The 26,374-nt window shown below is 43.2% G+C and overlaps 1 protein-coding gene across 4 annotated transcripts in view; it reads left to right on the top strand.

Annotated features, from left to right (window-relative positions):
• Nucleotides 1–12,856: 12,856 nt before the first annotated feature.
• The window catches only part of DENND4C (DENN domain containing 4C), a 75,403-nt gene continuing 61,885 nt past the window's right edge, over nucleotides 12,857–26,374 (top strand). For 3 of the 4 annotated variants that reach the window (XM_063320315.1, XM_063320314.1, XM_063320312.1), the window contains exon 1: nucleotides 12,857–13,017. The gene's annotated coding sequence lies outside the window, so the exon portion shown is untranslated. Of the gene's footprint in view, nucleotides 13,018–13,616; nucleotides 13,850–26,374 lie in introns of all 4 variants that reach the window. The other variant, XM_063320313.1, reaches the window with a different exon arrangement.

Raw genomic sequence — 26,374 nt, 5'->3', positions numbered from 1 at the left:
TTCTGCTGGTGTGCAACAGTATCCAGTTATGAACCTATAAAGCTCTTTATCAAATTTTAATCAGGCCATCATTTTAAATATACTCAAAATAACAAAAATGAATGTACAATTAATGGTTTATACCTTGCATGTTTTGGAAGCGCCAAAGAATACTATATTTGTATAAAGACTGAGCTCTCATCACATATATATATTAAAAAGAACACGTGAATATCACTATACTACAATAAGTACCTTAGAAGTTATATATCCACAGAATGTCCTACAGCATGTGACATCAGTCTGTGCTCTCGGTTAAATCTAGTTTCTCTAAGCCTGTTGTGCTTTGGCAACACATAAGCAAGGCTGACTACCTTATCAGGCAACTAATTCTGAACTAATTCATATCAGTGTATTTCACCCAGTGCTAACCATACATTTATTCTTGCTATTACTCATTTTATTTGTAAAAAACCATTTGCTTTCAGACAATTCAAGGAAAATCTGTTGTTTACACATGTTTGGATTATCTCAGACTGAAACAAAGTCTTTGCAGGGCTTTGCAATGTTTCATGTATAAACCCACATAACAGTTAAATGAAGTCTGAGAAGATCGTTTTAGCAGAGAAACACTTTCTGTTTGAGTCCTAAGTTTTCTAGTTTGTCAACAGTAATGTAGAATTTTAACCATACTTTGCACTTTTGATGTGTTTTTATCCTGGTATCTCACAATGTTAGCGAAAATATTATTTATACAATATTATAATTAGTGTAGAGGGATTAAGGAATTCATACAAGCTAGTTTTAAAGCCCAGGGGAAGAAGTAGAAATACAGTGTCTGTGTGTATTTCTTGTGTCATTGTGACACACTCTGCCTAATAGATTTTGCTGTTCCCTGAAAAGATATAAGTTAACAGCATGCATCTGGAACATACCTGCACATATCACTACCAAATAGCACTGATTTGATCATACCTAGCCTGTGTCTTATTTGTGTGATATGTAACAAAATTGGGAAAGAAGCAAAAAACTGTAGCAATGATTCAGCAAAAAAGCACAATGAGCAGTTACTCTTCTGAAAAGAGCAGAGAGAAATACATGGAGGAAACAGAACACAAACTTCTAAGGTCATGACTGAAACCACCACCCATGGTAAACTGCAGAGAGCTCTATTTATTTACTTCGGAAAGATGAAAGGCTGAGTCACTCCTGAGCCAATGACATAAACCTTGGGTAGGGAGATATCCTACCTCATTCCTCACTCATCTGATGCCAGAAATATGTTATAAGGTCATTCCCCCCAGCTTTTTCAAGCAGGGGATACAAAACTGGAACAGAGAGGCCTCTGGGAATGCTGCAGTCTTTTGTGTTCAAATGAAAACACCATTAGCTGAAAAAATAAAAGGGCTAGGCAGCATTCATCTAGCTATCTGTTTACCTGTGGGGCCCTGAGAGAGAATCGCTTCTGCACTCTAGGACTCTCCAACAGGACCAAATATTCTATTTCTACATACAAATCAGCCTCTGCACACAGTCTGTTCTCACATCTGACTTCCCACCCTTTTCCCTGTAAAGCACTTGGTAAATGAAAAAGGAACTGTGAAAGGAAAAAAAAACACCCCAAACCATACACACCCATTTGTTGTATTTACATATATTCTGGAACATGGGACTGAACTACATTATTCTCACTGAGTAACTATTTTTCCCCTTGAGGGAAGGGTCTCAGGTGGGTGCTTTCAGGATTAAAATTGTAACAGTGGATTTAGCTTTTAAGTCCACTTAGCTTCTAAGTCCACTTACCCCAAGCAGAAATAATTTTTTAATAGAAGCCTTAACTATCTGGATGAGGCAGCTCTACCTGCTGTCCCACACCTCCACAGTACTTACTTGCTTCCACAGTAACTAGACCTGCTATGAGTCACTTTTCAGAGGTACTTTCTTGAGGACTCCTTAAGCTGACTGACTAGCTTGGGAAAGGAATGCCCTCGCTGATGCCTTTCTGTTTCTAGCAAAAGCATTTGTGAAGCCACAAGAAAACTAAACCTGTTCGCTCTTTTTTGCCTTTTTTTTTAATATGCTAGATGTCTGGCTTTATTTACTCCACCAGAACATGAACTGTCCTGCCAGCATAGAAGAGTTAAGAAGAGAACTAAGAACAAGGCACTGGGTTATGATGGAGGCCTCCTCCATTGGCTTGAAGTGTTTGTGGAATCACAGTCTGAGTTAAGGGGTCTCAGATTGCATTGAGACATCTGTCTCTGCAGACATACTAAGCCTAGTCTTCATTAGTACGTAGAAAAAGATCCTGTCATGACAACTGCTTAATAGGAAGCTTTCTCCCTTATATGTATCTTCATAGAGTGGGATGGCTGAGGACACATCACTGTCACAGATTAAGTAATGGGGGGTAACAGGGAAGTGGCTAGAGGAAGGGTAAAGTCAGAGGACAGAGAAGTAGTGAGAAAGCTACAGTCAAGCAGCAGAGGCCTGTGGTTAACTCTCAGGGAGAAACCCCCAGCTCCCAGTGAGGGGTAACTGATGCCATGCAGCTCCTAGATGCCTCGGTTCATTCCTGAAGACCATCACAATAGCTCTAGTCCCCAGTCACCTCCTTGCTCCCTTCTCAGGAAGCACTTTGCACTTCCCTGGTGTAAGAATTGTTGCTCCTTTAATTCTTAAATGAAAACAGCAATATAATGATAATGTTTGGGTTTACTTGTCTCCATTTCCTTTTCTGTTTATTTTCAGTGTTCTAGGAGCATTCCCATTTCCAACAGTATCTGTGAGACTTAACGAGGAACATACTATTAATGTTGACAAAGCTTTCCACATCTACTTTTTATCTTTCTATTAAGGATAGGTAAAGTAACAATTGAATTTTGCTCAGTGTTTCGCACTTCCAAACAGTCCTCACAGGACCAACAAAAGGCAAGTTGGGTAGGCTGTATTTTTTAAAATAAATGAGGTAAATGTTGGAGTTAGTCATAGATGTTGAAGCCAAGAAAAATCATTAGCTCATATTACCTTCTTTAGGCTACACAGGAGTAAACAATGCTTCCCAGAAAAAAAATCCAAAAATTAAATATCTACCATTTTTCAGTGTGTTCTATTGGTTATTATTACATGGCAAGGAATTATGTCTTATTTCACATCTGACCTTGTATGGCATTATATTCCATCCGTTATTTATTGTTGCTTTTCTCTAAATGAAAAGTCTGATTTAGTCTCTGTGAAGGTACTTACTCATTCTAATCAAGTCAATCCAGATCTTTTGACAAACTGAGCAAGTTATGATCTTTCAGTCTCTTTGTAAGACATCTCCTTCATGTATTTTCAATATATTCATCTGAAATCATAGCATCTCTACATTAAACTGTATATCTATTTTCTCTAACACTGCCCTTTTCAGTATAAAATAGTAATAGATATCTTGACAACACAGTATTCCCCAAGGACTGATAACCATTTCTGCCCCAGACTATCATCATCTTCTGTTTAATATGAATTGCTGGGATAGTCTTACCTTGACTGTTATTTTATCTATCTATCTGTTACACCCGTTATATAATGTGATTAAAAGTGAAAAAGAAACCAAATCAAGCTCATAGTCATGTTGCTGTCATCATTGTATTCCAAAAATCTAAATAGAACTAAAATAGTTGTCCATGATGACTATTATAACAGAAACAGTGAAGACTTAAGACAATGAGAATTTCAAGCTCTATGGTACTGAACTGGTTACAAGAAATGGGTTTTCTTGGAAAGGAAATTTTAAATGAGGTTATGTTACTGAACACAGACAATAAGACCTAGGTAAGTAGCTACAGGTCTTAGGTTAGATAGGCGAGGGACAGAGTCAGCATAAACTGACACAAACTTTAAAACAAAATTTATTTTCAGAGATATGCCCATTAGGATAGGATTGATTATCTCAGCAATTGCAGATACTTAACAAAACAACTGGGTTTTGTGCATTTTCACTCATTTGGGCTGTTCAACATGCAGCAGCATACAGAACATTCAGTTGAGTAGAGAGAAGTGGCTGTTATGTAAGAGCAAACCCACGAACCTGCTAAAAAAACCAAAGCAGAAGCTAAAAGACAAAGGAGAATCCTAGCAGAAACAGACATTGGAAGAATCTTGCTCTTATTTAAAACCCCATTTTCTATGGGTTGCCAAAACCAAGAGGTTACCATGCTCAATCCTTTTTTAGCAGGAGTAACCTCTCTTTTTCAGCTGCTAAGGACTCATATAAGAAATAATACTCAAGGGAACCATAGCCATTTTGCAAACAGTTCTAAGACCCATTATCTTCTAAGCTAGACACAGAGAGACCATAACTGAAAGCTTTTAAAGGGAAAGGGAACATAATGTTTCCAGAAAAATAAACAGAGAAATCCCTAGGAGGACAAATATTTCAAAAAATCCTGCCATCCAGAGAAGATCAAGTTTACTTTATTTTTAATTGAATTTCAAATTAATAATTTCAAAGTATTCTTGAACTTAGGCCAATATTTTAAGCAACATACGTTAATTTGTTAAAGAAGACTGTATAAAGAAAGGAATCCTGCTCCCGTGCTGGTATTTATGAAGACCTTTCCAGCAAGAAGAGCCCACCTAACTTAGGTTTTTGATCTCATAATACAGTGCCTAGAGAAAACTTATGAGACTGGATTGAAATTCTCACCCTTTAAGACAAAATGGTGGTTTTCAGATAGATGGGTTTGCTAAAATAAAGTTGTCAATTAGTTACATTTTTAATTAAACTGAATCAGATACATGTTTTAAGCTGGAGCTGTATATGACAACGGTTGTATGTTTATCCTGTCTCTCTATGTCACTGATTGAATTGATGAATGGGTAAACAAGAAAATTGGACAGATCAATACCTGGCTCCAAAACTGGTGCTACCAGCAGGGCTTTGGGTTCTATGATCATAGTTTGATCTACAGGACACTGCACCTGCTTGCTAAGAATAGGAAAACCCTATCCCGAAAGGGGAAAAGGGTACTAGGCCAAGAGTCAGCAAGGCTCATGGACAGGGCTTTAAACTAGAATCAAAGGGGGAAGGGGATAAAACCAGGCCCACTAGTAATGAGCCTAGGGATAAAGGGCCAAGGATGGGGGTGAAATCGGTAGCCCAGCTCAAGTGCATCTACATGAATGCACATAGCATGGGCAACAAACGGCATGAGCTGGAAGCCATTGTGCAGCAGGACAGCTAAGATGTAGCTGCCGTCACAGAAACGTGGTGGGATGACTGTCACAACTGGAACGCTGCGATGAATGGCTATAAGCTCTTCAGAAGAGACAGGCAAGGTAGGAGAGGCGGGGGTGTGTCTCTGTACATTAGGGAATGTTTTGATTGTATAGAGCTAGATTCCAGTGATTATGATAAAGTCAAGTGTTTATGGGTAAGGTTGAAGGGGAAGGGAAATAAGGGAGATCTTGTGCTGGGAGCACGCTATAGACCACCCGGCCAGGATGAGGAGACAGATGAAGTATTCTATAAGCGGCTGGCTGAAGTCTCACAATCACCAGCACTTGTTCTGGTTGGGGACTTCAACCTGATGGGTATCTGCTGGAAATATAACACAGCAGAGAGCAGGCAGGCTAGGAGGTTCCTCGAGTGCATGGAAGATAACTTCCTGACACAACTGGTAGGTGAGCCTACCAGGGGAGGTGCCTCGCTACACCTACTGTTCACAAACAGTGAAGGACTGGTGGGACACGTGGTGATCGGAGGTTGTCTTGGGTTTAGTGATCATGAAATGGTGAAGTTTTCAATTCATAGCGATGTAAGGACGGGGGTTAGCAAAACCTCCACCTTGGACTTCTGGAGGGCGGACTTTGGCCTGTTCAGAACACTGGTTGAGACAGTCCCTTGGGAGACAGTCCTGAAGGGCAAAGGGGTCCAGGAAGGCTGGACGTTCTTCAAGAAGGAAATCTTAAAGGCCCAGGACAGGGTGTCCCCAAGTGTCGCAAGTTTAAAGGGCGGGGAAAATGGCCAGTCTGTATGAATAAGGAACTTCTGATGGGACTTAGGAATAAAAGGAGGGTTTACCACCTTTGGAAGAAGGGACAGGCGACTCAGGAGGAGTACAGAGATCTCATTAGGTTATACAGAAAGAAACTTAGGAAGGCAAAAGCCCAGCTGGAGCTCAACTTGGCCACTAACATTAAGGACAACAAAAAAAGCTTTTATAAATAGCATCAACAAAAAGAGAGCCAGGGAGAATCTCCATCCCTTACTGGATGCGGGGGGGAAAGTTGCAACAAATGACGAGGAGAAGGCTGAGATACCTAATGCCTTCTTTGCCTCCGTCTTCAGTAGTCAGACCAGCTATCCCCAGGGTGTTCAGCCTCCTGAGCTGGCAGATAAGGATGGAGAGCAGAGCAACCCACCCATAATCCAGGAGGAAGTAGTCAATCATCTGCTTCTGCACCTAGACACACATAAGTCTATGGAGCTGGATGGGATTCCCCCAAGAGTACTCAGGGAGCTGGTGGGAGAGCTCACCAAGCCTCGCTCTATCATTTAGCAACAATCTTGGTCAACAGGGGAGGTACCAGATGACTGGAGGTGACCCTTCATCTACAAGAAGGGTCGGAAGGAGGATCCAGGGAACTACAGGCCTGTCAGCCTGACCTCGGTACCAGGAAAGATCATGGAGAGGATCATCTTGAGTGAGCTCTCACGGCAAGTGCAGGGCAGCCAAGGGATCAGGGCCAGCCAGCATGGGTTTAGGAAAGGGAGGTCCTGCTTAACCAACCTGATCTCTTTCTATGACCATGTGACCCGCCTTCTGGATGCGGGGAAGGCTGTGGACGTTGTCTGTCTGGACTTTAGTAAGGCCTTTGACACCGTCCCCCACAGCATTTTCCTGGAGAAGCTGGCGAACCATGGCATAGACAAGTGTACTCTTCGCTGGGTTAAAAACTGGCTGGATGGCCGTGCCCAGAGAGTTGTGATTAGTGGGGTAAAATCCTCTTGGCAGCCGGTCACCAGTGGTGTCCCTCAGGGCTCAGTTTTGGGGCCAGTTTTGTTTAATATCTTTATCAATGATCTGGATGAGGGGATTGAGTGCACCCTCAGTAAGTTTGCAGATGACACCAAACTAGGTGGCAGTGTTGATCTGCTTGAGGGTAGGAAGGCTCTACACAGGGACCTGGACAGGCTGGATCGATGGGCCAAGGCCAACTGTATCAGGTTTAATAAGGCCAAGTGCCGGGTCCTGCATTTTGGTCACAACAACCCCAAGCAACGCTACAGGCTTGGGGAAGAGTAGCTGGAAAGCTGCCCGGCAGAAAAGGACCTGGGGGTGCTGCTGGACAGCCAGCTTAACATGAGCCAGCAGTGTGCCCAGGTGGCCAAGAAGGCCAACAGCATTCTGGCTTGTCTCAGGAACAGCATAGCCAGCAGGAGCAGGGAAGTGATCGTGCCTCTGTACTCGGCACTGGTGAGGCCTCACCTCAAGTACTGTGTTCAGTTCTGGGCCCCTCTGTACAAGAGGGACATTGAAGTGCTGGAGCGTGTCCAGAGGAGAGCTACCAGGCTGGGGAGGGGTCTGGAGAGCAGGTCATATGAGGAGAGGCTGAGGGAGCTGGGCATGTTTAGCTTGGAGAAGAGGAGGCTGAGAGGAGACCCCATTGCCCTCTACAACTACCTGAAAGGAGGTTGGAGAGAGGTGGGTGTTGGCCTCTTCTCCCAGGTGAATAATGACAGGACGAGAGGAAATGGTCTGAAGTTGCGGCAGGGGAGGTTTAGATTAGATATTAGGAAGAATTACTTTACTGAAAGAGTGGTCAGGCACTGGAACAGCCTGCCCAGGGTGGTGGTTGAGTCACCATCCCTAGAGGTGTTTAAGAAACGTCTAGATGTGGCACTTCAGGGCATGCTCTAGTGGCAGAGATTGTAGGGGTTTTTTTTGTGGGTGTATGGTTGGACTCGATCTCAAAGGTCCTTTCCAACCATGAAGATTCTATGATTCTATGATTCTACGAAATTATTAAAGCCAGAAAGAGCTTGTGAATCTTCGGTTTCCCCCTCGTATCATACTGTCTGAGAGAATAACTTTTGAAATCATAACCAGCTGTATATTAAGATGAAACACTTGGACTCAGAGCTCTCTGTCTTATACAGCTATTCAGAAGTAAACAATGATCAGGATCTTCTACATACTACAGTGACAGCATTGCTTCAAGCAATTTTTAACAGATCACAATTAGCAGGACTCCTTGGGACAACAAGCAACCATCCCTTTGTTCATTTTCATTATCCACTTTCTGGACAAAACTCGTGCTCCATATGTTACTTCCATAAGCCAGAGAAGATGAAGTGGTCTCTGAGGCAACTACAGGATAAAGGAATGAAATCTTCCAGCAGTTATGAAGAAATTGTCAAGTACTCACTCAGGGATCTGTAAAGAGAAGGTATTTTTATTCCCAAGGACTCAAAGTAAGCTTACCACAGACTCCACTGCATAAATCTTCACCTATGCATGTCAGAGTCACCCAAAGTAAACAAATTATTTGCTCCAATGAGGCCTTCCTGGTGTAGATTTGAATATTGGTGACAAATGAAAGTCAAGACAATTTTGAAAACTATCTGAACATACCTTGAACATGTTTTTTTGTGCTACTCAGGTGCTGCTAAAACATACAATTATTTAATTATAGGTTTTCAGCATCAGTCACAAGCTGCCTGGAACATGCATGCTACAGGAGTATTATTTTTGAACTAAATGCTCAACAAGCATGCTTAGAATATCTGCTCCTGATAAAAAAAACAAAACAAAACATAAGGGCAGGATGGATCAAGAAACTCAAGATATTCCAGAAAAAGAAATATTTTAGGTGCAAGGATCAGAGCTAACCTCTCTGAGCCAGAGAGGTACAGAAAGACATAAATTAGCTGCCTTTCTCTTGGCCTTGTTCTCTCAGCCTTGTTCTCTCCTCGGGGTTGGTGGAATTTAATGACGGCATAAGCAACAGAGTGACTCACTGCTACCAAAAGAATGGTCATCACACTTTTTGTGACAGTTCTTGTACTCAGTTACTTGTTGGGGTACCTTATTACACTCAAAAATTCAGAAAAAATTAAAGCCATTAAAAACCGTCGTGAGTGCCCTAGTGGTTTAGTGAATTGAACTGGTGTAGTGGAATGTCTGATGGTTGTCAGAGCTTCTGTGAGGTGATGGAAATGGGAAGGGGAAGGGGAAGGGGAAGGGGAAGGGGAAGGGGAAGGGGAAGGGGAAGGGGAAGGGGAAGGGGAAGGGGAAGGGGAAGGGGAAGGGAGGGGCGGGGAAGGGGCGGAAAAGGGAAGGGAAGGGAAGGGAAGGGAAGGGAAGGGAAGGGAAGGGAAGGGAAGGGAAGGGAAGGGAAGGGAAGGGAAGGGAAGGGAAGGGAAGGGAAGGGAAGGGAAGGGAAGGGAAGGGAAGGGGAGGGGAGGGGAGGGGAGGGGAGGGGAGGGGAGGGGAGGGGAGGGGAGGGGAGGGGAGGGGAGGGGAGGGAAAGGGAAAGGGAAAGGGAAAGGGAAAGGGAAAGGGAAAGGGAAAGGGAAAGGGAAAGGGAAGTGTTGTGGTTGACAACCCTCTTGATAAAGAAATGCTTCCTAATGTTCAGTCTAAATCTCCCCTGGTGAAACTTTGAGCCATTCCTACACATCCTGTCACTGGATTTCCCCCAGGAAAAGGGGAGAAAGCATCCCGGGTGGGGATAGCAATGCCACCTGTTAGTAACACCGAGACTTTTTCTGGGGTTTTCAGGCCTTTATTGTCTCTTACAGTCTAATAATTGGCCTTAGAAGACTGGGAGCCCTTGAGGGCCAGCGCATGCCCCAGCTGCTGGCCCAGCCCTGGTTTCAGCAGCACCTGGGGCATTCTTCCAGTGTTGCTGGCATGGACTCTTCTTGGCTGGAGAAGAGGCCTCAGGGCTGCCAGTCCTCTTAGGGGGTCACCGTGGCTCCCCAGGGGAGTGTACCTTGTCCTGGCTGGATGCAGATGGATATGCTGAGGCCTCCTTGGACTCCTTCTGTGGCTCTTCTTGTTCCCCAGGGATAGGAATGGGGACAGAGGGAGGGCTGCCAGCCTCCCCCGCTGCTGAGGTGCTGGGGAGGTTGTTCATATTGGTTTCTTCAGGGCTGACAAAGTGGGCCGGGCCGCATGTGGGAGATCTGTCTTGGGAGGCAGCGGGGCTGGGGCAGCCACGGGGCTGCCCTCACGCCCCCTGGCAGCATGGCCGTCCTCCAGGCCCAGCAGACGGCTGCACCACTGCACAGTGACATCAATAAGCTGATTCACAAATGTGGCCATGCAGCTTTGGAGGGACGGCCCCGGCACCTGGACCAGTGGCTCTTCATCCATCCCAAAGAGAAGCAAGAGGGAGTTGATGAGGCCCTCCACCATGGCTATGTGCAAAAGCCGGTTCCCAAAGATCAGCCCTAGCTCCTGACACACCCACGTCATAAGGCATTGGAGGAGAGCTGGGCTGTCCCGGAACAGGGATGCCCAGCTGTTGGGCTGGAGGTCACCCAGTGAAGCCCGGGGCACCAGCCCCACAGGCTGTGGTTGTGTTGCTGCAGAGCGACGAGGGCTGTGGGCAACTGGACAGCCAGGAGCTCCTCCTGCCTGGTGGCTGGCAACTGGTTACACTGCAGATGGTGTGACGACTTGCTCTTCAAAGTCGTCATCTGCCCGCACCGAGGGCATGATGGAGAGGATTGTCATCTTGCACAGGGGGCACTCGGGCTTGCTCTCAGCCCACCACAAGATGCACAGATAGATAGCAGAATTGGTGAAGGCATGGCATCACGTAGCTGGCCTCCTCCCAGCTGCCCAGTCATATTGGGCATCAGTTGTCCAGCTCCGTGGCCATGGTCTCCACATGCTGTGGTGGGCTGGGAGGAAGCTGGGGATGCCGAGCTGCTGCCTCTCACTGGCGCCACAGCCGTGGGTGTCCCGCTAGAAAAGGAAGAGCCTGTGGTCACTGGCTGGCCTGGGGAGGAGAGGAAGAAATGCCCAGGTCCCTCAAGAAGGAAGCTCTCCCAGCTGCCCATGATGAGGTATCCTCACACAGCTCACCTCTGCTGCTGCAAGTGCACATCCTGGGTGCCCCAGCGGCCTGAACCTGGCAGGGCCGGGGAAGATCTTTCAATGCCTCTGGGCTTGGACACAGAGAGCTGCAAGAAACAACTCCCCAAGCATGACACTCTCACCAAAGGCCTCGAGCAACACTCCAGACTTTGCAAACTCGCTCAGCTGGAGTGCAGGCACGAGACAGCTGGCTGGGACTCAGTGCATAGATACAAGCAGCGAAGGACATATGGTCACATCGCTCAGCAAGGTCATAGTCCATCACTTGGAGTGGTCACAGCCCATCACTCGGGGACTCGGCGACAACAGAACCTGTGGTGGATTCTGTCGTCCCCACTGGATATCACTGTCCACAGCTTGGGGACATCACAACGGGCCATCTTCACCTGTGGTGCTCGCCCCAGCAGCACTGTGGCCCCAGCACAAGCATCTGGGGTTAGTGCAACACCACTGCCCCCTCCATCCCCCCATCTCTTGTCTTGTGCTCGGCATTGGTGTTTCACTCCAGTCCCCAAGGCCTGTGCCATGTCTTCCCAGGGCTCTGTCAGGTCGCTCTGGCCATGGCAGACATCTCCAGGCACGTATGGCAAGGGGGTTCATTGGATAACACCTCGTGCCTCCCTTGGAGGCAGGACAAAGTCCCACAAGCTCTCCCCACACGCCTGCACTGATGGCCAGCCCTCTGGGCTCCCCTGCTTCCTCCCACAGGGCATTAAAGTCAGCACTTGGCTGGCTGTCATGGCTTTTCTCCTATCTTTCTCTCCTAGCCAGAGGGCAGAAAGGTGATCCCCCTCTGCTCAGCACCTGTCAGGCCCCACTCGGGCACTACAACCCCTTTGGGGTCATGTATAGGAAGGGGGTTGACAAACCAGAGGGGCTCAGCAGAGGCCAGGAGCGTCTGTGGGGCTGGTTCACCATGGAGCAGAGGTGGCATCATGGCATCTCACAGCACACCCAGTGCCTATGGGCAAGGCATGAAGGTGATGGGGACAGGCTGACTCTTATTGAGCCTTATGTCAACCGGCACCCCCAGATCCCTTTCTGCAAGGCAGCTCTCCAGACACTCCTCTCCCAGTATATACTTGCGCCCAGCATCCCTCCGTCCCAGGTGCAGATTGCCGAATGCTCCAATCTATCTAGATTCCTCTGCAAGTCCACTTATCCCTCGAGAGTGTAAGCAGCACCTCTCAGTTTAGTATCATCAGCAAACTCGCTAATGGTGCATCCAACTCCTGCCTCCAGGTTTATTGATCAATATTCTGAACAGAACTGGCCCTAGAACTGAGCCCTGAGGAACACCACCGGTGACTGGCCACCAGCCAGATGTAGCCCCATTTGCTACAACACTTTGAGCCCTGCCCTTCATCCAGTTCTTCACCCAGCGCACCATGAACCTGCTCATCCCACAGCTGGACGATTTGTCCAGAAGGATGCTGTGAGGCACGGTGTCCAAAGCCTTACTAAAATCCAGAAATAACTACATCCACCGCCTTCTCTTCACACAGCATGTGATCTTATTGTCAGGATGCGTCCCTCTCACGGACACCCTCCGCCTCCCCGCCGCGGGGCCCGAGACGGCTCGCTGCTGCCCGGGCCGGGGGCCGAGGCGTCGGGGCCCGACACGGGGCAGGCCTCCGAGCGCCGGGATCCCCCTCAGGCAGCCCGGCGGGTCCCGCCTCCCGCCGGCCCCCCCTGGCGGCAGCGGCGGCCGCTGCTCCCCTACCCGGGCCGCCGCCTCCTTTCGGGGCGGGTCCTGGACCCGCCTGTAGGCGTTTGCGGGGGAGAAAGTAACATGGTGGCCGCTTCTTCCCCAAACGGGAGCGGCGGCGGGTCCGGCGGTTCCTGAGGAGGCGGTGGGCGCAGGGAGAAGCTCTGGGCCGGCAGCGCCGCGACAGCTGGGGCGGACGAGGGGCGCCCGGTGGCGGCTGTCTGCGGGCGGCAGGTGAGCGGCCGTAGGAGGCAGGCAGGCAGGGAGGGAGGGAATCAGGGAGGGGGCCTGACAGGCGGGGAGCGGGCGCCGGACCCGGCGCTTCGTCCGCCTTCCACCGCCCTCTTCTCCGGGCGCGGCAGGAAGGCGGGGAGCGGCGGGGGGGACCCCTCTCCTCCCCGCCCCGGGCCCCTTCCCGCTCCTCTTCCACCTTCGGAGGAAACTTCCCTCCTCGCCGGAGAGGGCAGGAGGTTCGGGGTGTCCCTCGCGGCGCCTAGTCCGTCGCTGGGAAGGGCGCCTGCTTCTCCTCTTTCCCTGCCTGCCCCGGCGGAGCTTCCGCGCTGGGGATCGCCCTTGCCCTGCGCCGCGCCGGGCCGGGAGGGCGGAGGCGCTTTCTGGGCGCTTTTTTTTTTTTGTTAAATTTTAATTATTAGCATGGGTTTTGTTCAATTCCCTGCTGCGGGCCGCCGCTCCTCGCGGAGCGCTGGGCCCTCCGGGCAGCGCTGGGCCCGCCGCGGCGGGGGGCGGCGCAGGTGGCCGGCGCTGCAGGTGAGTCTCCCGGGCAGCTCCCTCCTTTATTTCTCCATATTTTTTTTTTTTTTTTTTTTTTTTAGCCCTCTCCCTTTCCACGCTCCGGCCCCTCCCCTGGGCTCCGGCGTCAGCCCATTTAACCCTTGCGGGGGGAGTGGAACGGAGGCGAGGCGTCATCGGGGCCGGCGGGGCCCACGCTCTTCTCGGTGGCAAAATGGAGGTGGCGAAAGGCCGTGTCCGGGCTGTTGGAGGGATGTCTGAATAGCGGGGGTCGGTCTCCTCCCCACCCCGCCACCCAGTGAGAGAGGCACCATTGGTAATAGTCACGCTGTGTTTTGGAAGCCGATTGAATCAGCAAGACATTGTAAAACTTACGGTTTGGTCCTGCAGATAAAAGGACAAAGCTAGAGCCGTAACTTTTAATCAGCCTTTACTATCAGCTGGGGATATCTGATGCGTCTTTGCTGCGTGACCAGATAATCTGTGTAGCAACAGGATCTGGTGATAGGCTAGGGCCTTCCTATGTCAAATCGGGGAAAAATATTTACAGAAGCTGTCAGAAGGTTTACATGCTGATTAACTCTGCTCTTAATGCCACACATGATCTTCCGAAGTGTTCGAGCACAACTTCACATATTGTTGATGCGGCATGCTCAGGAAGGATGCAAAAACTGAACAAAGTTACATTAACTCTAAATTAGGTGCCTGTTCTAAACTACTCTTTTTAATGCGCTTTTCTCTTGCTGTTAAGATCAAGCATGTTGCAAACATGGACTGTTGTGCTGATTTCAAACTTAATGCCCGTGGCTAAACTTTTAAATCTGCGTGAGGGCTTAGCTTGTAAACAAACAGGACGTTTGATCCTCTTTCTTTTTTTCTGTAAGCTGTGTTAGTGTATCTTCTGGTGACTTCTGTAGTATTTTCTTGGCTTATTGTGGTGTTTTTAACCAAGCTAAATCTGAGCCTGCGTATGGACACGTTAGTGAAAAGAAAATTATTTGCTTTTAGTTACTTTTGTTGGCTATTGTCTTGTGTAGACTAAACACAAAGTTAGTAAAAGTTTCTGCATCACTCTTTTAAGGTAGCATGTTAGGAACTAAGGTGGTAAATGTTCTCTGTGTTCTTGGGGCAAAAATAATGATGGAATGCAAATTGCATCATACCGTTTGGAAAATGAAAGGATTGGTGGGGGTTTTTTTGTGGTTTTTTTTTTTTTTTTTGTGAGAAGCAGTCATGACCAAACTTAACTGACTAGCCAGACTGCTAACCAGAATACCATATATATTTCAAATGCTTGTCACAAAGGACACAAACTAAAAAAAATCCAAAGTGTTACATAGGTTGAGAATGCTTCTACTATAAATGTGACTGTAAGGGGTTTTTTTAAGACTTTTTTTTTAATAATTGGCTGACAGGTTGCTTTTTACCGTTCCAGTGGATATGAGATGCTAATAATGCATTCTGTCTTGAGTGGTGCAATGAAAGAGTTCAGTAGAAACCAGCAACGTAAATACTGGCTTGCCTACATGACTTCTGACTTCTATGTTAAAATGGTTACAACCACACATAGACACTTACTACTGCTAAAATCTCAAATATTGGATTTATTTTTTAAAAATAATCTTATAAATCAAGATGTGCCTTTTCTTGAATACAGATAGGTATGTTACATTTGGCTGTGCCTTCTTAGGTTAAGGTTGGGCTCTCTATAGCCCAAAGTAAATGTCATGACATCTTCTTGGACCATGTCTTACGTGTTTGTTTTCTTGTTTGAAGATTTTGTGTGTGATTTCTTTCCGATCAACTTTTGTATTTATCTGAATGAAAACTGTCTAACTCAAGCAAAACTGGGATATCCAAACGGTAGTATGAGTAACATCCTTCTGACTCAACATGTATGAATTCTTATGTGGAGTAGCAGTGCTACATATTATTGAAGTACAGTGCTTGAAGTGGTATCTTTTTATGTTTCGTTCTTTCTTAGATCTGCCTTTGGCCAGTGGAGAATTGAATCTGGAATGACATCTCAGTATGCTTTAAGGACAGATAAGTTCCGGTGTTAGCCTTGATGCACATGTCTGGGTTTGCTTAAAAATACAATAGGAAAAAAGTCTCAGTATAATGAGGTAGGAAAGGTGTATTGCCAAAGTTGTAAGAGGAAGGTAAGGTAGTCTTTTGAGTGTTATGTAAGATCAGATGTCTTATTTGTTAAGCTTTCAGATAAATTTCAATGGCAACCATAGGCATAGAGCAGTACACTTAGACTAGCATGTTTCGTGGTCTTACTGGTTTCATGTAGCGTCTCCTTCTGTGACTGACTTAGCCTTCTGACTCAAATAGCAACAGAAATTACCTGTAACCTCTAAACCTGGCATCTTTTTGTTTAAGGGTAGCTTGCAGTGTAGAAATCTATCTGATAGAACTTTTTTTTTCTGTGCTTGCTAGTCATCCCAAGGCATGGATTACCCACCTTCAGCATGCCTAAAGGCTCACAACCCTGACCTCTGTGCAAATGGTGGTTAGAAGTGAAGTGACTTAGTTCAAGGCTGTTTCTGGACTACAGCATAGGTTCTGGTGGAGCGTGACTGTTTCACGTTCAGTTATTCTGGTGACTGCATCTGTCACAAAATGTGCGCATACATACTTATTTATTCTAAAGTTTCAGGAATGCAGTTACACTGTGCTACATGTTCCAAGCTGGAATAGAGCAGAAAGTTTTGTCTTGGTTGATATCTCACTCTAGTCCTTTGTTTCTGCTTGCAGGATCTTCAAGGTTATAAATGTGGTCCTGATCTTCAATGTTTGCTTTGGCAGACAGGAAACTTGAAAACAGTTTTCAGAATAGCAAAAATTATAATGATGTTCTCTGTTTATGCATGTGACTCTTTGCTTTAAAAAAAAAAAAAGTAAAAACAAACTCAAGATTGTCGGTACAGATAACCATAAAAACGTGCCCCGGATTTCTTGCCTAAAGGTTGGCTTGCATGTCATTAAACATTCCTTCCATTTTGTTTCAGTTAAATGCAGTGAGCCGGTTTGCCTTATTCTGCTTTCATCTTCACATTTTGGGACACTTCAGTTCCTTTCCTTTACTATCAAAAACTTCTCTAAAGAGACTTGATGCCTTTCAAGCGTCAAGCAAGAGCCTGTGCTTTTCTGTCTAAAAGATGTTAAAAATAGTGTAAATCAGGGATTGACTTGCAAATTAAGTTGTTCAGTTCTGGCAGCAAAAGCTGAGTTTACAATTACAACTCTCCAAAGTAGTAGAAGCTTTCTTCCTCTTGAATTGGAAGTGTTCTCCAGTTGTGAACAAATTGCAGCTCTACTGCAAAACGTAGCCATTTTTCACCAGAGAGCCTAAGAATCCCACTTTTTTGCTTTCTCTCTGAACCTATGCATTTCAGTGATAGCTTTTGCCTTCATAATTAATTACGGACTTTGATCAGTAATGCTTAAACTGAAGTCTGGCCACTGACGCATTCTTCAGTGCTCCGGTTCCCCTTTGCAAGTCTTTCATGTTGAGGCATTGTGTGACTGGTGAAAGCAAGAAATTTTTTTTTTTTTTTCTCACTTTTTTTTATTTTCTTCCCCTGTTGGGCAACCCAGTGCTGCTATTCCTGGTGTCACATAACAAGGCTCCAGCCTTCTTCATTATTCCCTGGGGAAGAAACTATACTCTCACCCAGATAAGAAACCTGACATAGGTAGAAGTTTTGCAAGTAAGATATCCTCCAGCCGTGTCTATATAATGGGTAAACTATATCTTTCTGCTTTAAGAAGGAATGAAACTGTGGTTAAAGTTGGGAAAAAGAGAAGCACAACTAGAGAGCAGCTGCCTCGCAGCAGCAGACGCAGAAAAAGAAGTTCAAGCACCTAATGTTTCAGGGAAAGCAAGAAATCAAGGCATGTACAGCTATATAATTAAGCCCTGAAACTTCCACAGCATATCCATCTTGGTCTCAGAGAAAGTTATAGAAAGGAAAAACTGCTGAGTCACAGCAACAGGTTATTCAGTCGGTTACTCCAGTCGTTGCATGGGACTATTGCAAAATGTAAAAACCGGTGTGGCTAGTTCTTAACAGTAGATCAGCCAGCTGTCCTTGGAAGTAACAGCAGTAGCTTGCCTAGACTAGGGAGTCATTTGTACCTATACCTTCATTGTTTTCTTGATGCTTGAGTTCTCCCAATAACATTTTACGTCATGAATAACCTTAACGGGAATATAAACTGCTGGATATGTAGGTGTAAATGGCAGAAAATTGTTGTGTTTGAAAGTAATACGAATTTAAGTACACTGAGGTTTAGTTTTTTTGAAGCATAGATAGTATCTTTTGCAGGTTTCCTTAAAACGAATCATAAAAAATAAGCAATGTGTTTGCCAGAGGAAATACTTTCAAGGATGGGGATAGCTTGAGAAATGTGTAATTTATGTTAAACATATGTGTCTTGTACCTGTTAAGCTTCTGAAACCACCAAAGATGTGACTGAAGAGGGATATTGACATAAGTTAGTCTAGGGAGACCCATGTTTCTTGGCTCCCTTCTTCGCCTGTTATCCACCACTTAACTTTTTAGGGGGTAATTCTCAATGTAAGCATGACTTTAAGTGCCCTCAATTATAATTTGAAGCTCCGCTTCCACTTGCTGTAGAAGAAACCTAGGAAAGATAACCATGTGAAGTTAAGTTTAGTTTTCTGCATAGGTCCCACAAACATGTACAAACAAAATTTGGATTTGTCAGGAGTAAGAAGAGTACAAGTCATTTTCCTGTAAGCTTTATAAGTCATGAACCACTGTGATGTATAGGTGTGGTTAATTAATGAATGGGAACAGTATGCCTCTTAGTGGTCACATCCAGGTTGTTTTCAGTTCTGAATATTAAAGAATAAGCAGGACATAAAAGAGGAAACTTCCTAAGTGCATAAACACATTACTGTTTTCTCAAAGTTGTGATGAAATCAGAAAAAGCAAGTCTACATGACTCCTGTACAATGTTTACTTGACTCGAAGTGAATTCTTGCAGTTAGAATCATCACTGAAAGACCTGGATTTCTTCTGACCTTAAATTCTTGCATAACCTTGGGGATGCATCCTTATCTTTTTTTCTTCTTCTTCTTTTTTTTTTTTTCCTTTTAGTTATGCCTTAGGCTTTGTATAGTAATTCTCCCTGTATAGGACTGTTTGTGTTTTGTTATGTGGATAAAGTATAAGCATATCACCACAAAGTTTTCCAATACTAATAAACTATGTAGACAAACTTGAAGTTGCACTGGTATAAGAAAATCATAAGTCATTAACAGAACAGACTTTGCAAATGAAAAATTGTTTTTGCTGCTGGTGGTCTGCTTAACACAGGGACTTATACCAGAATACCTCTATGTCTCTGAAGAGCAGAATTCTTTTATGCACTCCTGGCTATGGTGATACAGTTCTTCTAGGAATCAACCAAATCTACATTATGCGTAATAAAAGAAGGAGTATGTTGTTCAGGACTGGGTAGATCAACTAGAAAGTTTACCTTTGAAAAAAGGCATAGTATGTCACCCATGCTTTCTTAAAAAGGCAGTGGCATTTCAGACTCTGAGGTATATACTTTGTGGCTTTTCTGCTTTGAACTTTTTTTTGTAGGCATCTTCTTGTAGGGTAATTATATGTGAAAGCGTTAAGCTCCTTTGGGTTATGATGACTCATTCACCATGAATGTAGTGACTAATGTGACATTTCAGTTTATTTTAAAGAAAACAGAACAAATCCTGCACAAAGACATTTATAGCTTTTCTTCTTTCTTCTGTTAGATTCAGATGTACAGTGTACACACACTGTTAATCTCAAAACCTCTCCTTCTTAGTCTCTTCGATCTAACTGATTCTGCTAGGGGAAAAAAATCTTACTAAATAAGTCACTCCTCTAATTTTAAACTGTTTTCCTAGCTGTATTAATAGACTGATGGTAAACAAATCTGAGAAGGGAAGCTGCCTTGAGCTTCAAGTGCCTAATTGTCTCGTACATTTTTAAAAATCTCATCCTTAACTGGTATGCTTGCTGGATTGAACGTCTGAGTTGAAATACTTTACGTTTGAGACGTTCAGGTTGGTAAGTGCAAAATTCTCTTATATCACTCCATTTGTATCCCTATTCTTTTTGTCTGTATGGAGTATTTAAGCTGCCCTAGACCTGTTAAAAAATGACAGAGTAAGAAGAAGGAAAAAAAAGAGAGTGTAAAGCATTAAAACTGTCTTATAAAGGAATGTATGATGCCCTTTGGTTTGAACAGGGACAGAAATGCTGGTAGCCCACCTCTTGGGTAAATCCTCTGACTACGTAAATATTGTCCCACCTGCTTCTTCGCAGAGCCAGTAATACATTAAAGGGTACAGTGGAGCAGTATCAGTGGAGGAGAATAAAGATATTCCACTACTGTATACTTGGGAGCGGATTGTGATGACTGCCGTACTTTTTTTTTGCTGTTGTTGTTTTTGGTGTTTGTTTGTTTGGGTTTTTTTTGTTTTGTTTTTTGTTTGGTTGGTTTTTGTTTGCAAAGGGAGGAATGGTGAATTCCACTCTACCCTGAGCAGAGAAATGGAACGTAGGGGTTTCAAACGTTTTGTGCATGCCACAGCAGCTGAACATTGGGTAGAGGGACAAGGCTGTGCTGTTATGTAAGTCATGTGGGAGGAAAATGAAGAAATCTTGGGAAAGGATATCTGCTTGAATTTCCAAACAATTTGGAAAAAGCTGAGATCAGTCTTCCAAGTAAATTGAATAAATCTATTCCTAGACGGTTAAATTGGAAATAGGAATGCTAAGTGTTGTGAATTATGTCCACAATAGTCATAGCCTGCTTTAGGAAACCAGATTTTTCAGTTCTAATATATCACTACATCAATTAAAACATTACGTATCAAAATACACATAAAAACGTGTGTGAAGAGTATTGTAAATGGGAAGGCAAGTGCATATATTAAATTATGACAGAAATGGATGTTGCAAATAATAAAGCATAACAACAGTAACATGAAGGGCACAACAATATAAAACAGTAAGCTGACATTGGTTTTTGCATTGGTTTCTCTTTGCACAAGAGAGAGTATGACTTAATTCTTAAACTTGGTTTCAGAATTCTGCCATAGGTACGTTTTAGGTAAGTGTTTAGTCTGAGAACTCCACCAGTGTGTTGAGTAATACGATACAGATATTTTGAGTGTTAGATGATAGTATTATGAGAAAGATGAAATTATGTGCAATGTCAAACTTCACATTTACTTGCCATCTGCTGAGTGATAAGGCTTCATGACAGAGAATGTCAGGCTTGCTATCCTTTGACAGCATTTTTTTAGTGTTTGAGGAAAATATTTATTGATACTTTTGTCTGTGGTAAGTAGTACCTTTCTAATATGCTGTCTTTTGTGATTATTTTCTTCAGAAGTTCATGTAATACACAACATCATTTTAATATTCTAGTGATCTCGCATTTGATATACATTCAGAAGACTGAAATAATGAGCTTTAATGGGTTCAGATACTCAGTTCTCCTGAATATATGTGTGTATATATATATATATTTTCAGGAATATAAGTGAGCACAGCAAGAAGCAAGGATTGATAACCAAGGGCTTTTAAGGGGTCGAAAGTTAAGTTTCTTTACACGTACTGCAGAATACAGAGGGAAAAAAGATTTCTTGGTTTTGTGATGAGCTGTGTAAAAATCAGATGTTCTGATTGTTTCAGAAGTGACTGAAAATTTTAATGGAAAAGAAACAGGAAAAACACAAGTCAGGTTTTCCACATAATGACAAAAATTTCTTGTCTGTGCATAAAAATTAACTTTGTCCGTACAGACTTAAGCAATATTTTTATGTTTATTCTGGAGCAAGAGTTGTAGTCATAATGAAGAGTTTGAATCACTTTACATCTGTGATTTCACAGATACACAGCCCACTTGATGACTTCTATTTGTGAATGCTTTTCCATTTTCATACTTTCAGTATTACAATAGCTTTTCTATCCTTTAGGTGGCTTTTATCAGCTTTGGTCTGGCTTTTGGAGTTGTGAATGGACTGGAGTGTGATTGCATGGGTCCTCTTGTGACGATTCTTTAATAATTCTAATAAATTAGAAGAGACATCGAAGGCAATCATGCAGTTACTGCACTTCCTTAGAATGCTGTGATCCATTTCTCTATTAGCCTTTATCTAGGAATGGGAAGAGTAGTCTAGGTACTAAGCAAAGAGCTTGTCTTTAGAAAGTTTTGCTAAAATATTTGACAATACAGAACACCCTTACGAAAGTTGAGGGCAGAAGTTTTCAGGAACCATACTCCTGCCCAAGCTTTTTGCGCGTGATTTAGCGTTTGTAGTAACTTTATTGCAAGGTGACCTGTGAAGTGAGTGGTGCAGAAGGGTTACTCAGAAGCCCAGCCTACGCTCTTTCCGTGTTTGCTGCAGATGTGGTAATACAAATCCTCACTGCAAATATGTGCTGCAGATCAAGATTGTGGTATGCCTGGTGCAGCATAAACAGCAAAAAGACAGTTCCTCCTGTAAGATTCTCACTGCTGCAGCGTTAAGACAAAAAGCATGAATATTCTAACTGCTGTCAGGCGTGTGGTTTGGACTTTTTTAAGCAATCTTGGCAAAAGAGAGTTTCTTAATGAGGAGTTGGCAAGAAGATTAAAAGACAGACTTCTGAAGTGTTAATAAGCTCCTGCCAAGCTTGAAAAGCAGCTGAGAAAGAATGAAAATGCTGACATGAAACCGAGTGATTTGAGGCTGGTGTCATAGGCCAACCAGAAATGGGAGTCGTCCTCTTGATAGCCAGGAAAGGTTTTCCATGAGGTGGGGATAGGCTGTGAGACTCCGAAAGTGTGAATGTAGCAGCCTGTGTTTGATGTGATAAAGCTGTTAATGGAGAGACCTACAGAGAAAAATTACTTCTTTCTGCAGTGTTTTTTTTTTTTTTCCCAAAAAAAGATAAAAATGAGGAAAATCGCGTTCCTCAAAATCAGTCAATGGGTTTTCCACTCCGGATTTGTGGAGCCCTTAGGAGATGATTTCAAGCAGCGTATGGCTGATTGTATTGTAGGCAGCTAACAAAAATGAAATCAAAGCATGATTCTGTGATCTGGCAAATCTCTGCCACTGGAGAGTCTGGCAAAACAATTTCAGTGCTAGTACTTCACTATTTGAATGCCAGTAGAGAGAGCAACAAGAAAGAGAGTATATCAAACTCATACTTCAAGTAACACCTCAGGTGGATTTGAAACAGAACATCTTTTCTTCTCTACTTTGACCTCTCTAGACTAAAATGTAGTCTGTCCTCACCCCAGTGAAAAAAGGACACCAAGAAAACCTGTGAAGAGCAATCTAGGAGATTTGGGTCCCAGAAGGCAGTTAACCATTGGACTATTGTCTCTTGACTTTTTCTTCACTTTCTTATTTTTGTCTCAGGCTACTATATTTGGCTTTGTTCCAATGGAGTTTCCAATTACAGAAAGAGTTCTCTAACAAAGAATGTTTCCAGGGCTGCAGATGTTTCACTCATTACATAATACTGAGCATGGCTAACCTTTAAAGCTTGCAACTGGGGCAGTAAGTGCATTTTATAAAGTACTTCCTTTGCTTTAAGAACTGTTATTATTATTATTAAATTTTCCCTCTTGGACTACTTTCTTTGCAGCCTCTGGGGTAGTTGCCATCTTCTGTTACGTGAAGGAACACTTTGGGTACAACACTGGTGAAGCAAGATTGAACTGGTTTATTTAATGAGTGTGGCTGGACTGCTTGCTGATTATCGTTCTTCCCTTCTCACATCTTTTCCATTTCTCTTTTCTGTCCTTGGCAATAGAACTTAATTTATTGGTACCAAACTTGCCTTCATTGATTCCAGCTGCTTCTCCTCTAGACTCTGTAGGTCATTTCAGAATTTGGTTTTTGGCTTCAAATGTCTGTAACTGCTCCAATTTTTATACCATTGGACAACATTAAATTACTGTACAATAGGAAAACTTGAACCGTTGAGTGTGATAGAGATAGTATGGAGTCAGGTTTTTATTTTTGTTTTCTTCCTTCCTCTCCCCCCCCACCCCCTTTTTCTTTTTTTCTGCACTTTTTCCTGAGGGGCATTTTCATACTCCTGAGCATCCTGGATCACAAAGTCCGTTAAACAAGTGATATTTTCAGTCATTTGTAATTCATAAGTAGCTGTTCAAATTGCTATCAGAAAACTTTGCTTCTGAAAGCTTTGTTATGTTTGCTACCAGCATTTATATCATGACATTATTGCTCCACTGTTTGTAGCAATAGTAACTGGTTCTACTTACAATCTGAAAAATCAGACTAAAAGAACAGTTTGGCTTCCTAAGACAGAATTTTAAACTGTTTGTAGTTTGCTTTTATGTCTTTTCTGAATAATTCAAATTTATTAAATATAAAGTTAAAAATTTGTTACTAGTTCCCTCCCTTCCTTTGATAATTTCTGCGCCAGCAGTTCAAGGAATTACATACAGGACAGGAAAACATAGATAATGCAAAGAAAATTCAGGGTAATGGAGAACAGGAATGTATTTTGTTTAAGGACAAAATTGTTCTAAAATGTTATTCATTGTTTCTAAAATAGGTAGGTTGGAAAAGCCGTAAGACTCCTTAGTAACAGAATTGATGCTTAAGTGGCAAATAGTATACACCTTACAAAACTAGAGAATTATTGCTATGTAATTGTCACTTATTACAATACTGGATTTGCAAAAGTCAGTTCATTTCCTCACCACTCCTTCATATGAAGCACACTATGGCATCATTTCAAAGCCCACGGTTTGCAATTGAAAAGGAAAACTGCGTTGGAAGAATACAGACACCTGTTTCGCATTATATGAATGGTGTATTTGTTAGTGGCTCTCGTGAAAACGTCAGTAACAAATTCCCAGAGAGATACCAAATATCTGTCTTACTCAAGTTTTAAAGAAATATGGGTGTCTTTAGCCATCGTAGAAGTTACAGTTCGAAGCCTGAAAGAGATCTTTTCGTTTCCCACCTGTGGTGTTTTATTTTAGCCTTTGGTCTTTGGGTTTTAGGTATATCTGATAATTTGATGTTAAGATTTTTTTCATTTAATCAATTTATAAAATACAGTCTGTTTTTCAGCACTAGCTATACATCTGTGTTTGATGTTTCAGGAGCTTAAAGCAAAAGCGATTTTGTTCTCAAACATTCACAGTATGCAGAACTCTTATGCTCTGAGAACTGTTTTTTTCTACAACTGGAGGGGGGGAAGGCAACTGTTTCATCAAACTGTTTCTAGGCTTAGTGCCTTTGCTTCCATAGGAATTTCTTACCTGAGGTGATCTGATGTGGCATTTCTGCTCCTTTCCTACTATAGTGCCCTGATCTATTTGTAAGGCTTTAGAAAACCTTCACAGGAAGCTGATTACATTTTTTTATGCCAGATTTTTATGTTCAGATGCTGTCAGAAAACAGTCTGGTACAAAACCAGCTCATACAGAGTCAACATTTTGTCTTTGAATATGTGCAAATTGCACATATTCACATATGTGCACATAGCACATAAATTGCACATAGCAATTTAGCTATGTGACACAAAAAGCCAGTTTAGATTATTTGCAGTACAGGACCTTGATACAACTTGTTTTCTGGATGAAATGAAATGAATTGATAGAAGGCATGCTATAGGAATACTTCATTAAATGTAATTGGCAAGTCTTTTATCTTCCCCCTTGTTCTTCAGTTCATTTTTCACAATGTTATAGACCCCCATAAGATAATCAGCTTGTAGTTTGTAACCTATTTCAATTGTGCAACCATTACCTTCTCAAATGTTTACTTGAAAACTGCTATGAAGGAATGGTCTTGTATTTGCATATGCGCATGTTCAGACCCAGTCGTGGGTGACATCCAGCCATTCTTGTTCCACAGCTGGCTGTGTTAAGACAGGTAGAAGGTGGGCATTGCATGTCTGTGAAGTTTTTTTTGCAACACTAGTTTTTTCTTATACTTGTGCGATTTAGTCAAGTGACTGTAACTGTTATTTTATTTCATAATTTATGACAATGTGATATGCATTCCAAAAAAGTAAGTGTTTAAATGCATGACTGGGAATTCTTTTTCTCTTGTTACTGTCTGTGGCTAATAATCTGTGGACTGCTTTTTTTTTTTTTTCTTTTTCTTTTTTTTCTGTTTTAATCCTGTTCAGTGCTAATGGTATGCTTGAGGTAACGTTGCCTTACCTTGTCTTTTGTTATGGTGTTATATATATGTGTGTGTATGTATACTCATGCCATTTTCTTACACATAGTAAAATCTGCTTCATAGCACTCATATATAGACATGTCCATGTAAATTCCCATGTGTTGCTAATGATATCTTAAGCGTTTCATAAACTCCTTAGTTCATCTGAACTCATTTAACACTATTGAATAGTCTCATTTATAACGTTCCATTCTGTAGTAATTTTAAATAATCCGTGATGCATACGCAAAGTCTGATTTCTGCTGTCCTACGTGTGCCAAACTGAACTGCATAAGCTGGAATTCCATACTTATCTGAGTCAAAGTGTGCTTGCTTAGAAGTGACTATGGTATGGACAAACATACTGATGTGAGCAATAATAATGAAAGGTACGCTGGAATGGACAAGCAACTGGAGTGCAAGCTCTTTGGGAACCCTGTATGTATACTCCAGTACGCTCTGGTTGTTAAATGGTAGTATCGGTAACTGTCTTTGCATATGCTGCTTACATTTAAGTGTGTGGGGCTATATATGTGTGCTAGAGTCATAGCTGTATTTTGTGTTTAAAAAAAACAGCCTAAAGTTCCAATTGCCAAGTATAGC

Source organism: Chroicocephalus ridibundus, chromosome Z (assembly GCF_963924245.1).
Source record: "Chroicocephalus ridibundus chromosome Z, bChrRid1.1, whole genome shotgun sequence".
NCBI classification, from domain to species: Eukaryota; Metazoa; Chordata; class Aves; order Charadriiformes; family Laridae; genus Chroicocephalus; species Chroicocephalus ridibundus.
Note: the sequence above shows the minus strand (reverse complement) of the source record. Positions and strands in the feature narration are given on the sequence as shown.